The 14,593-nt window shown below is 33.0% G+C and overlaps 1 pseudogene; it reads right to left on the reverse strand.

The window, feature by feature from the left end:
• Positions 1-3,845: 3,845 nt before the first annotated feature.
• Positions 3,846-4,718, reverse strand: LOC147403312 (receptor-like serine/threonine-protein kinase ALE2 pseudogene; annotated as a pseudogene).
• Positions 4,719-14,593: the final 9,875 nt, after the last annotated feature.

Below are 14,593 nucleotides of genomic sequence, written 5' to 3' on the forward strand. Positions count from 1 at the left end.
CGTCATCTTCAGAGAACAAACGAGAAAGCTGTGGAACCAACCGTCAATTTGAATAACGGCAGTCATGAGACTGAGTTGACTGTCTCAAGTCAAATCAATTATTTATTTATTGTTTATTATATTTAAATAATTAAAATACTTCTCTTGTACCTTCTAGATTATCTAAGATAATTGACCATAAAATCATATTTTCCCTAGATAACAAACATTTTAAAACACTAAAAATGAGAACAGTTACTTTTACAATAAAAATAGAAGAATAATGCTGAAATGGACTTAAAATCGGTCGAATTTAACGAGAGTTATCAAAATTTAGCAGATTTGATTTTTTCAAATATATCTGAATTAAAAAGATGAGTCGGATATGAATTGATATCCCTTGACCCGAATCAGATACAGATCAATCCCTATCCATCTAGATTCAAATGATATATTACTTTGTAAATTATATTTTATAATTTTTAACGACCAACAAGTGATTGACACATTGACTAACACCTCCCCCCCCCCTCTCTCTCTCTCCTCTCTCTCTCTCTCTCAATAAAGGAAAAAAGATCTTAATTCAAGTCGTACCTTTAGTGATTTTTATTGAAATACCTTGAACGGTTCAAAATTACCTGACCCAAATCAATTAAGCAAGTTGGGTTGGATTTGGTTATGGATCCGATATAAAATTTTGGATGTATATATATATATATATATATATATATATATAGACTCATGTCAAACCCGAACCCAACCCATTTTAATCCCTAATGCTAAAGTGACCTCAAGGTCATATTAATTTGAATAAAAATTTGTATATATATATATATAAGACCTGAACCCAACCCATTTTAAGCCCTAATGCTGAAGTGACCTCAAGATCACACATCCTGACGTAAAAGTGTGTAGGAACCACTGATGTTTTTCACGTCCTGATATACAATACGAGGTACAATCTTGAGGTCACTCTGGCACGACTCAAAATAAAATATTCGATTTTACTTGGCCAACATTTTATTAACTGAGTCCATGTTGTCAAAATATTGAACAAGTCATCTCAAATCTCAAACGAGTTAATGTGAATGATGATTTATATTAATCATTTTTCATGGGGTGATCGTTTGAGTCATCTCGATGTGTATGAGTTTTTAAACCATGCCATCACTTATAAAACTTTAGAATAATATAAGTGGGGAAGTGCTTCTCAACTTCAAAAGTATGATAAATGCGTTCCAAACATGTTACCAAACGCTACCTTCGATTCTCTAAAGAAATTTTGTATCATGTAGTAACTCATTTAATCTTAACTACTAAAGATAAGAGTAAGATACTAAGCCACATTAATTAATATTTTTAAATTACAAGATATCCTTTCTAAGTTGAGTATTGTTGAATGAAGTTCTCTGATTTTATATTTTTTTTAAATACAAAAAAAGCAGTGGGTCTGATGACTTGTGAAAAAAAGAAAAAAAAATTAAATCCTAGCCATACAAACATGAAATCTAGTTAGGTAAAGCACATATCTCGTTAACACCTTTTTATGTATGAACCTCAATCTTGACCATACACACACGGAATCTAGTTAGGTAAAGCACATATCTCGTTAACACATATTTTTATGTATGAACCTCAATCCTGACCCTACAAATACGGAATCTAGTTAGGTAAAACACATATCTCGTTGACACATATTCCTATGTATGAACCTCAATCTTTACCATTGGATTTCAAGTCTCCCCTCTTAAATATAATTTTTCTCCCTAAAAAAATTAGGGTTTTTCTATTCCTTTTCGATAACTTCAGAGCAATTCAGCCTCTCTATCATTCATTCTTTTGCCTAATCGCAAAGTCCTTTCTGTACGTTTTCTTCATTTTGCGTTCATCTCTCTTCTCTATTTTGTTTTTAGAAAGTAATATCTTTAAAAATTAAGAAAGTCATTTTGTTCTTCAATGGCTTTAGAGCAATTCAATCTCTTTTGTCACTCATTTTCTAGCCTAATCTTCAAGTTCTTTTTATATTTTTTTTATTTATTTTATACTTATGGTTAGGTTTGTTGTTTCTTTTTTGCCTTTCTCTTTACTCACGAACTTTTATCAACTTTACGGTTTATTTTAGGACCATTTTCTTGTTAAATGTAACTTTTGTTCTTGATTATTGCATTTAAATCAATTACAACATTTAAATATTTTCTTTTAAAAAAGTAAGATTTATTCTATCCCTGCCACACATACATCTTTCTTTATGTCTAGGATTTTTTAAAATAACTCGATCTTTTCTCTTTATCTATCGTACATATTTTCTCTATCAACCAAACCTTTTGGGGAAGAATGAATTACAAGATTCTCTTTTTGTCGATCAACTAAAAACGCAATGGGAAGAACAACCTAGGAATTAGGGTTTCTTTAATCTTTTTCGTGGTATCTAAGCTTATAATCTTTAAAAGGTAATATGTCTCTTCCATTTATTTCTTTATCTTTTTTATTTTTGCTAGTTTTCTAGAAAAAAAAAAGAAAGATTATTTTCGTTCAATAATGTTTGGAGACTCCACCTAAGATGTTGTTTGGATTTTCATATATATTTTCCTTCAATCTCTATTTTAGGGTTTCATTTGGTATACAAATCATGATTTTGTCTCACTTGATCATCATATATATGAGTTTGCAGGCTTATAAGGTAAGATATATATATTCCATATTTCAATGCCATATATGAGTTTGCAAGCTTCAAAAGGTAAGACATATATTCCAACTTTTCCAATCTTTGTTGATTGATCTTATATTTTGGTATCTATCATGTGATTTACATTTGCCTTTTGTGTATCGCTCATGCATTGTGCTAGTTTTTAAATAAACCAATCAATGAATTAAATATGATATTTGAGGTGCCAATAACCATTAATTTTTCTCTTATAATACCCCATTCCGTTTCTTCTGTAAAGAAACTCTTCAATGTTGGCTACTATTTAGATGAGAAAGGCTCTTCAAGTTCTACGATAAGAAAATGATCAAGAAATAAATCAAACCATATATAATCTTCTATGATCTATATATTTTGACTAAAAAACATTATTAATTTTTCTTTTTGTTCATTGAACTAGGTACAAGATTGTACTATGAAGAACATGCAAATAGATACAATTTATATGTAGGGATCATAGGATGGGTATCCCCATAGAGGTGTAGGGTCTTTATAGGGTTCCAACATTTTGGGCTATTGAAATTTTGGCAAATTTTAATGTTTTATCTTTTCAAATGGGGATAAACTCTAGATGAATTTTTCTTGATTCTATTAGTTATATTAATAGGGAGGTGCTATTGGCACCTCAACTTTTACTTATCACACCCCAATTTCTTAAATTATATATCACACCCAATTAAAGATTAAAAGACACCATTTAAACATTACAAAGTTGGTCTCAAATTATTCTATAAGCATTAAAAAACATTACAACACTTGTTCAAAAAAATTCAACAGTTGTTTACAATTATAATTAGGCTCATATTAAATCTTAAACCCAAAAAATAGAAATCTAGAAGAAAAAATAAAATTTGAGAGAGTTTCTATTGGCACCCCAATAGAAAGTAACAAGTCAAAGTCAAAGTGCCAATAGCAACTCTCTTAAAGCTTTGTCTCAATTAGAAGAAAATCATTTGTCTCGACCAAGACAACACAAGGCAACCCCCAAAACATTGAAGGTTTCGGGATCAATGCTTTGTTTCGATCTTCATTGAAACCAAGACGTCTTGACCATGACATTTTGATATAGTAAAAAACTTTAAACCATCATGTTACGACTACAATGCATCAATCAAAGATATTTGAAGATGTATCATATGGAATTGTACACATGAAAATAGTTTCAAAAGAAGTCGCAAAAACAATATACATCAGACCATGCATGCCTATAAAGAAGCTGTCCAACCTCACTCACATTCCCCTTAGCTCATAAAAAGTTGGTTTAGGGGGAGTCCTTAGAGGGCTTGATCTGTAAGTGTTTTGTTGGTGTTCTCTTCCTCTGACTAAACTTAACGAAGAAAATAATTTGTTTTCTTTCATTAAATGGACCTGAGTTGTATTTCGTGATTATGAAAGAAGAGACATACGTACGAGTCAAAGGTGGTGTAGCCATCACTAGCGTTCAGAAAACTCAATCAAAAGGGCTGAAGTAGCCCTTTAACTTGCAACTAAGTCCAGATGATGACTCATGACTTCTCAAATTCCCACATACCTCATCCATATCATTGTTTATGAGTTTCAAAGTCTGCACCACTTCACTCATGAGTGGCCTTTGGACCACCTCCAAATGAACACACATCAAAGCAATGTCTACCACTCATGCCATGTTGTCGAAGTCAGAGTTTCCAGCCAATGTAGGATACGTCAACTATTCTAGCCCTTCTTTGTTACTCAATAGTTGCTTTGCCCAAGTCATAAGACGTTCTTGTCTCTCGGGATGAGAAATATCTATTGGTATCATTCCTGAAAGAAGCTCCAGCAACACAACTCCATAATTGTAGATATCACTCTAGACAAGTGGATGTGTAGTAATTGAATATTCTAGAGTAATGTAGCTGCAAAATAACATTTTGAACCCTTATTAACAGGGAAAAGAAATGTCGAGAGCGCGTTGTGCAAATGCATGACAACAACAAACATGATTTTAAATCTCATATGGGACTGAGACATCTTGGTGTTGAGCCATCCGAGCATGCTAATCACTATTACTCATTCATTTTCACCACTCATCCGAGTAATTTCGACCAACTTTTCAAAACTCAACTTACTCAACTGTATAGATATGTTTGGACTTTTTTCCTACATGTGTGTGTATATATATATATATATGTGTGTGAATATTTGATTTTAAGAATTTAGTTGTTTGTGATCTTATATAAAATGAGACTTGTTATTGTAACATCCATTTATAATAGAAAAAAAAAAAAAAAACTATTATTTAAATATCATCATTCTCAAAGCCTTATCCCAAAGATTGGGGGTTGAATAAACAAATCCAATTCTTTCATACCATTCTGTGCAGAGCCACTTCTTCTATAACTAAAGGAGTGTTCAAATTATAATTTAAATATATGTGCCATTTGACTCATTTTATAAGGGTTGTCTACACAAGATGACTTGTCCAAGTTATTTTGGTCTTGTGGGTGCTATGCTTAGACAAAAGTTGATACTAAAAAACCATGGCAACAAACCCAAATTTAACAATCCAATTTTGAGGTTACAAAAGTTTGAATCCTACATACCCGAAAGTTCCCATGACCCGAGTTGAAATATGGTCACTTCCCTTGCCAGACCAAAATCTGAAATCTTTGGAGTGAAGTTGTCTTCCAGTAGAACATTACTTGTCTTAAAATCCTGATGTATTACCGAGGATAAGAATCCTCGTGAAGGTATGCAATTCCTCTTTCTGCACCAAGGGCAATCTTCATTTCGAGTATCACAATTGAGAAGTCTCTTTTTCTTGTTAGAACTTGAAACATTTTAACATAATGGGTAATTTAAAAGACATGCTATGTGAGTGAAAAAGTGGAAGGTAGTTCAGAAGCTATATACCATGCAAGTGAGACTCAATTCTCCCATTGTGAACAATCTCGTGTACCAAGCAGCGGGGGTTCTCTTCAAAGCATATACCGATTAGTTTGACGAGGTTACGATGATGCAATCGGCTAAGCATATTGACTTCTGAAATGAGCTCGCAATATCCATTTCGGTCCTCTCTCTTGAGCAATTTAACAGTAACTTCGGTTCCATCTTCCAAGATCCCATGGTAAACGAGTCCAAAAATCCTCCTTCACCCAATATCCTCAACTAGCAAAAATATATGTTGGATTATGTCCTCCACCAATATTTTTGCATACTTGGTATTTTATTACATTTAGATAGGTCGTTTATCGTAAATGTTAAGTTTATTATTGGTGTAAGAATGAATGTAGGATTTTTTATCCCAGACATATGGTATTACTTGCAGAAATTTACCAACATACCAAGTTGGCACCCTGAATGGATTTTATAACCTGATGGGTTGGTTGATACACTCGTTCAGTATAAGAATAGCTGTAGATAGGACATAGAACTGAATCTAGGGTATAAGGATTGACTAGCCCCATCCAATGAGATTTTGAATAGAGTAGGATTTGGACGCGTTTACAATGGGATCATGGATGATGGAACCCAAGTTGTTGTTAAATTACTTAAAAAGAGGACTAGAATAGAGACCGTGAGTTCATTTCAGAAGTTGAGATGTTATGTTGATTGCATCACCATAAACTTGTCAAACTAATTTGTATATGCATTGAAAAGTTCCCACGCGACTTGGTATATGAGCTTCGCCACAATTGGAGAATTGAGTCCTACTTCAATGGTATGTATTTTCTAAATTACCTGTCAACAATTTCATTTATATGGCATGTGGTCTTGTAAATTACCTATTATGTTAAGGTTTTTGAGTTTTGACAAGAAAAAATATGCCACTTGATTGGATGCTCGGATGTAGATATTTCTTAGTGCAACAATGAGGTTGCCATATCTTCATGATGATTTTAATTCTCGTGTAACACAAAAGGATTTTAAGGCTAGTAATGTTCTAACGGTTTGACTTTACTCCTAAGGTTTCAGATTTTGTTAGGAAAGGGACGTGACAGAAGGAACTGATCATATTTCGATTCAGATCACAGGAATTTTTTTATATATATGTTGGATTCAAACTTTGATAACCACAACTCGGATTGTTAATGTGGACCATATATTGTCATGGTTTTAAGTTTTGGTATTTTGTCTCAACTCGACACCCATGAGATCAAGATAACTTGGACGAGTTAGAGCCTTATAAAATGAGTCAAATGTATTTATATTTAAAAATAATGGGAATACTCCTTCACTAACAAAAGGTATGACTATGGACAAATAAGTGGTATGGAAGAATAGGATTCATTTAGACGACCCCAAAACTTTGGGATAAGGATTTGAGGATGATGATGATATTTAAATATGTTTTTTTTTAATAAATGGATTAATAAATTCTACAATCACAAATCTCATTTTATATCAATAAAAAACATTTACATTCTTAAAAAAAATTATATACATAGAAAAAAAAAATCCAAAATCAATCTATACCAATTAACTTGGCTGAGATTTGAAAAGTCAAATGAATGACTCAGATCTCAAACGAGTCATTAAGATGAGTGAGTATAGTGGGAATCTCTCTCAAAGGCCGAGATGAGTCTATCAAGTCATCTCGATCTCGTCCATGATTTGAAATCATGTCAAAATTTCTTTTCCTCTGTTAACAAAGGTACAAAGTGAAATTTTGCACATATGTTGCTCCAAAATATGCAATGAGAAGAAATCTACTTGTCAAGAGTGTTTTCTACTGTTATGGAGTTGTTTTGCTGGATTTTCTTTCAGGAAAGTTACCGATAGACTTTTCTCGAGCTAAGGGACAAGAGCATCTTTTGACTCGGGCAAGGAAGCTACTTAGTAGTATCGAAGAGCCAAAGTAATTGGTTGCAAACAACAACTTTGAACACATACGAGTAGCAATATTGTTTAGATGTGCGTTCATATCGGGGTGGGTGGCTCAAAGGCCTTTCATGTTTGAAGTAGTGTAAACGTTGAAGTTCATATAAAATTGATATAGATAAACCATTTAGGGATTGCAATAATCATGACTCATCATCTAGTCTCAGATGCTATTCAAGGACTACCTCAGCCGAAGCTTCTGATGGAAGTTCGCAGAATGTTGTTAACGGTACACTACATTTGACTTATGGGTATGCTTCTTCTTTCATAACAATGGAGTCCGATTCATGGCTACTTGAAGAAATAGACATTGGACTAGTTTTATTGTTATGTTTAGTTGGAAGAAGAGGATCTTTACCAACATAGCACTTTTACAAGTTAAGTTAGCATGGAGAGATTTTTTTAGAGGTATGCGTGATCTAATGCCATATTGGGTTTGGCACTTCTTTCGAAACTATTTTTCAATTGTATGTTTCTAGGAAAGGCATCTTTAGATGTGTTTAATTGATGCATTGTGTTTGCCGACAACATGACTTAAAGTTTTGTACGTTCACGGAATGTCATGGTCGAAGACATCGTGGATGAACATTAATGCTCAAACATTCAAAACTTTTGGATTGTCTAGGGTTATCTTGGTTGAAAAAATCTAATTTTATTATAATTGAAACAAGCCTTTGAAACTAGATTTTAAACCATACTAAAGATCACCGTAAAACTATACCTCAGACTATTTTGCTTATTCTCGCTTGAATTCTGATGCTTCCTTATGAAACACATAGTGACATGCATGCCTCCGACAAACTCAAGATATCCTCAAAACAATAGCATAAAGATAAGAGCATAAACTTCATTTTTTTTTTTATTACAGAATTTGTTTTATTATATAGTATAAATGCACATGCAACACCATACTCTATGTTGGATTACATATTAGCCAAGTGACCTCTTTTTCACTATAAAAAGAAAAGGAAAAGAAACACAAGAAAGGGAACTAAGTACATTTACTACTTTTGGACCCTCATGAATCCAAATATTTATTATGCTCTACAGCAATCCTCTTGCTAACTTGATCATCGGAGTTTGTTTGGCAGGTACCATGCCAATGTCCTAGCGACAAAGGCGACCGAAGAATACAAAGCAGCATGAGAGAAGATTTAATCTAGCAAATATACCAATCTCAAGGAGTGATTGGGAATATTGAGGTCAGTATACAAATCTCGAGGAATGTGTTCTAAAATCACCACAATATCTTTTTATTAAAACATAATTATTCAAACCTTCTTTTGGGATAAGGAATCATACAAATCTTTTACACAACCTCAATCAATGTCATTTTTAGCTTACTCCCATCTTCTTAGAGCTTCATCACAACACTCTTCATTTGTTTCCATTAATGGTCTTCAAACAATCTTAGTCAACTCTTCTTTATTCATTACCTATTGGAGTTGCTCCTAGCTTCATCAAATGTGTTCATTTCTGATTTTGTCTTTTAAAAATCTTTTCATTGATTCATTTTAACATCCTCATCCCTTGCCATGGTTAGATATTCATTTTGATTCCTGTTTGAGATCTAACTGAAATTCAAAATTAACCTCTTAGGTAAGTCTGTGATTCATTCTCTGAAGTCGACTTGGAATTTCTTCGTTAACATTGGTCTAAGGAAGCTGAAGTGGGGCAAGGGCATCTTTCTATATCAATATTGTTTTGCAAAAACTTGATATGGTTTTACGAGGAAATAAAGTAATATCATGTACCTTTTATCAGTAGAAGAATATCTATAAAAATGTTTTTTCTTTGGAATATAAACTGACATGTAATTTTGAGCAAGAGAGCATGCTTATGGTCTTAATCTTTCAGGAACTTTTCATGATGTACCTCCATACATATTGTTTATAATAGAAAATTTAGTGGAATTTGTTTGAATTAGAAAGTTTAGTGTAACATTGAAAAATAATGTTGAACACAACATTCAGTTTTAACTTCTATATTATGTTTAACAGTTTCTGCTATAGTAAGTACTTAAATTTCAATGAATTAGAACACTAGAAAGTTCTCACCATAAGAATGATGAAAAAAAATATCAATTTTCTTACCACTTGGTTTCTTTGAATGATCCAATAATTGATTATTGAGGTCATGAAAAGATCAGTCATATGTTAGTCTTCTTCAAATTCAAACCTCTTCAATGTCATACCCATTTTGATTCAAGAAGGTTATGCAGTCGAATCTCGTCAGTTCATATGTGGCTACATATTTCTACATCAAAGTGTTTGGATTGTAAGCATTTTGAAAGCAAAGAAGAGGTTGTTCACAACATTATCCTCCGTGTTAAGGCATAGTGTTTCATTGGTGGTGTTCAAAGAATGTGACCTATTTATTTTTATTTTTCGAGGATTTCGTCTTCAAATGGGACTCAATTGCTTGAAGGAGTCTGTAGGCTGTTTTTTCTTCTTCCTTGGTTTTCTGTTGTTAGTTTCTTGGGGTTTGTTTGTCTTCAGAGGGTCATTTCTACCTCTGAGGGTTTTTGAATATTACATTTTGCTTGGTTTATAAAATTCTACACTTATAGGAAAAAAATGTTTAGTAATAGTTACTAAGTATACACATTATCAAAGAGGCTAAAACATGCTATGGGATATATTATGACAAAGATAAAAACAAGGTGAAAAATAAAGACTTCATTGCTAATTTAGATTGTTAATTGATGTGATAAACAAAAATGCGCAATTGCCCTTACAAATCACACCAGATGCAGGAAATGTCAAACAAGTAGGAAATAATAGGTGAAACATGTGGAGAACACATAGTATACGACATTCAAATATTATGGATCAGTTATCTTGGTTAGTCTAGATCATTGTTGGTCTTAGAAATCTTTTACATGTGCCCAATAATTAAATAATTTGGAAACAGCATGTGGAATGCTTCTTTACACTTCATTGTTGAACCCAAGCTTAGATAAAGGAGCGTAAAGTCAAGATGATGGGAAACTACTTGCTTTTGCCCCTGCATGCAAACCTATGGAAATTCCCCCACGTAGAATGTAAAATATGAAATAAGTTACATTGGGGCCTAAATTAACACAAGCAAACCACAAAAAAGCACACCAAGATTTTTACATGGAAAACACCTCAATGAGAAGTGAAAAACCATGGGACCAAGTCCAGATAAAATCTTCCATTATACACATAATGTGATTACAAAAGAATGTTCTCTAGACAAAACTAGAGGATTCAAACATCAAGTAAAACAACCACTCTTGGATTCCAATATATGTATCTTTGCCAATAGGTAGATTTCAATCAACAAATACAAGAAATCTCTTACCCGGATTAGCATCGTAGATAACTCCAAAAGAATACCTTTCAAGCTTCCAATCAACACCTTCAACTTATGGAATAAGCCTTCACAAGTTTGGTGATGCACCATCAAAGTTGTAGGAAAAATGAGTAAGAAACAAACTTGAAAGAAGCCTTCAAAGTAGACTGGTTTTTCTTTCTTGTGTCGAAGATGCATAACAAATCATATACTTATGTCGAAACCCTAAGAGAGAAAGAGATGAGCAATAACGAGTCTCAACCACTAACACTTTTCAGGGGGTAAGAGAGACATTGGAGATGGGAAGAGAGATGGGTCCCACCTCATAATAAGGATTAATGGTCTAATAAGGACATATTTATAATTGTAAAGACTGTATTACAAAAATAGAGATGATGGGAAAAAAAAACTGCAAAATATTCTCATAACGTGTTAGCCTTTAAAGGGAAAGGACATTTCCTCAAAGACTAAAGCTCTTTTCGAGAGCCTTACTCCGAGAGGAGTCTTAAGGCATACAGCACCAACACCTTTGCAAACATTGTATAAGACAAAGCTACCAAGCCCCTAGCATGCAAATGGAAAGAGTTTTAATATGAGGTCACAAACATTCAGTCACAGTTCACCAAGCTATGTCATGATGATCAAGGGCTATGATCCTCAGCTTGATAATGTGAAAGAATGTATCAAAGTTAGGCACTTAGAAATCATAACAGTTTGTATAACAATAGAATGTTCTTGAAAACGATGTCTGATTAATAAATCATGTCTAAGACATTTCAATATAAACAGTAAGAAGCTTATAGAGAAGCATCAGTTAAAGCTATTACCTGGATTACTAATGTGTATCACTTCAAAATTGCCAAAAAGAGTAATATTAATGAGCTCCTTCTTCCAAATTCTCTCATAAATCAATAAAGAAATTTTTTTACCAAATTTATCCTCGGAGGGACCAAGTCAATATCTTGACTATCAGCACTTGCACCCATTATCCTCACTTGACTTTGTTTCAGATATGTGCCTGATGCAACCTCCATCACTAGCTCTTCATCCCGGGTAATGCTGCATCCGGAGCTACTCCAAGTTGAAGTTTAACCTGCACTGGAAGTACACACCATGAGGTAAACCCATTGAAGTTGAAGTAAGTGCCTCTGGACAAGTAATCTTATGAGTTATGACAACCTACCCGATATTCTAATATCAGGGCCATTAAATTTTGTACAAAAAAAATTATTTTTATTTTTTTAATAGATATATCAGAACTATTGAAGGACACAATAATTGAATTAATGACATAAAGAAGCTGGAATTGCAAAAGAATTTTAGTTTAAAATCTTCAGAGCTCAAACCTTGACTACCAAATATGGTGGAAGCGGTCGGTGAGGCAGAATGGATTCTCTTCCTATGAAGATGGACGATATTTTAACAAGTCCCTATTGCTGGGATGGGCAGAAAACTAAAAAACAATTTATAGATAATTATGAAAAGTTAGAAAGTTGTGATGTTAGGAGTTTGAGGTTAAGAGCATAAAGTTTACTTCGATACGTTGGAGTAGCAGGCAGAATTACTGGTCCCAATTAAGGTTTAGCTATTCATGGCTCTGGTTGGTCTGATGGAGCAAACCTCAGGCTTGTTGGTATTGAAATCTAGGAGGGCACATATTAAAAGGGGGATGTCAAAAGAATCTGGAACAACACCGTGAATAGTGGGTACAATTACTCTTGGATGTGCAGAAGGATGTACATGGACAGATGTGATCAAACCCGTGTTACCAGATGAATATTATCTTAATGTAATGAACTTATCAAGCGAAAAAGTGTTAGATGACAATAAGAATGCTTATGCAACAGCCTACCCTTGAAAAGAACCCGTGCAGTTTCCACACACATAAATGCTTGTATCTTATTCATCTGTTAGTAAGATAATAAAGTTCACTTAAATATCAACTAAAAATTAAATTCACACAACCAAATAAAGGGAATGGTTAGCAAGCAAACAGATTAGAGAAACTCTCAATAACGAAATAGGTTTAACAAGGTAACATACCCACAGGTCCATGGCAGGAAAACCCACTCCTTATTTTAACTATATAGACAATTGCCCTTCATACACCTCATGTAGAAATGACATAAAAATATAAATTTCCAAACTTAAACATCCATTAAGACAAATCAAAACACCCTGACTAACTGCAACTATTGTTGAATGGTGAAACAAATACAAATGCAGCATAGAAAAACAAATCAACAGAACGATTACACAATGAATTTTCTATTCCATTATAAATCATTTGATACATTAAAATATGTATTTAAGGGCATTTTCATATAAAGTTCAGAAAACAAAAAGGAGTAGAACAACTAAAAATTGCTTAGAAGGGAACAAAAAATCAAGTATTTAATTGCTTACTTGAAGAGAAACACAGTCTGTCAATCTCTTGCTACATTCTCCTGCACCAGAAAAATAAGTGAAATTCAAAAAATAAAATATCAAATCTAAAAAAAAAGGTTTAATTCATTTGAGTAACAGCTTACAGGGGAACTTGAATATGCCTCGAACACAAATCCAGCGAGTACAACAGCAAGACTAATATCAAAAGAAAGCCATTTGAATCCTCCTCGACAGATTCTTGTTTGACATCAGAATCCTATTTGCAAAACAATGCCTTTGTGTGTGGAATGAATAAATTAGGATTTTGAAGGTATTTAGGGAATGGAGGGCAGAAACATATAAGGCAACAAAGGATGGTTCCTGCTCACTTAAAATTTCACCAAGGATAAAGGAGAATTCCAACTTTTCCACATCATCGTGAATAATGACCATAACTATATAAAGCTTCAGAATAACAGAAAGGAGGAAGTGCTTCTCAACACCAAGTATAATATGATTTAATCTAAGGTTCGTTAAAACGAAAACATGGTTAATTTTTCTCTCATTGATCAAATTGGGTACAAGATTGTACGTAGCCAAGCATACAAAGAAATATGAACTTAATTTTTTTAAACTACAAATTAGCCTCATTAATGTTTTCTACATTCCATTAGAGTATTAGTCACAGAGACGCCTAATAAATTATTTGTCTTTAACCACTAAGGGTTTAGAAAATTATGTAGAGACATTATTATTTCAATTTAATCATTCAACCATACAATATCCCTTGAAAGCTTTACAGTAAACACATTTTCTGATAATTTCATGCTGATTCAATTGCACATAGGAAAAAATTGATAGAAAAAAGTTTTTAAAAATACATTGTCATAAAATACACATCTTTTGACGAATTTGGTAAACTCTTTTTATCAAAAACCATCAAACTTGGTTAATTCTATCTAACTGAAACATAGAAATAATGAATTGAACATGGTCTCCTTGATGAGGTGGTGGATCCCTTGTTGGACATTTAGTCACATTCAAGTACAGTATAATTAACAAAAATATCCACACAAATGTGGTCATTTTCTGATAAATAAAGTAATTTACACATGTACAAAGTAAAAGCCAGAATCCTCAGATTTAGGGGCAATCAATGCATAAAATATTATTTCTTCAACTAACAATAATGTTTTACCATGTCCATTATGTTTGGATCTTGATCGATACGTAATAATACATCCACACATAAGTTTAAAATTCATTACTACGGTGATCAAGATAATGCCATCATATCTTACAAAAACTTTGTACATGCCTATCATTTAAATGGGATGTCTATTTTCATACCATTTGTGATCATTTCAAGTTTGTAAGGAATTGGAC

This window comes from Akebia trifoliata, chromosome 4 (genome assembly GCF_017979445.1).
Source record: "Akebia trifoliata isolate Shusen 1 chromosome 4, ASM1797944v1, whole genome shotgun sequence".
Lineage (NCBI taxonomy): Eukaryota > Viridiplantae > Streptophyta > Magnoliopsida > Ranunculales > Lardizabalaceae > Akebia > Akebia trifoliata.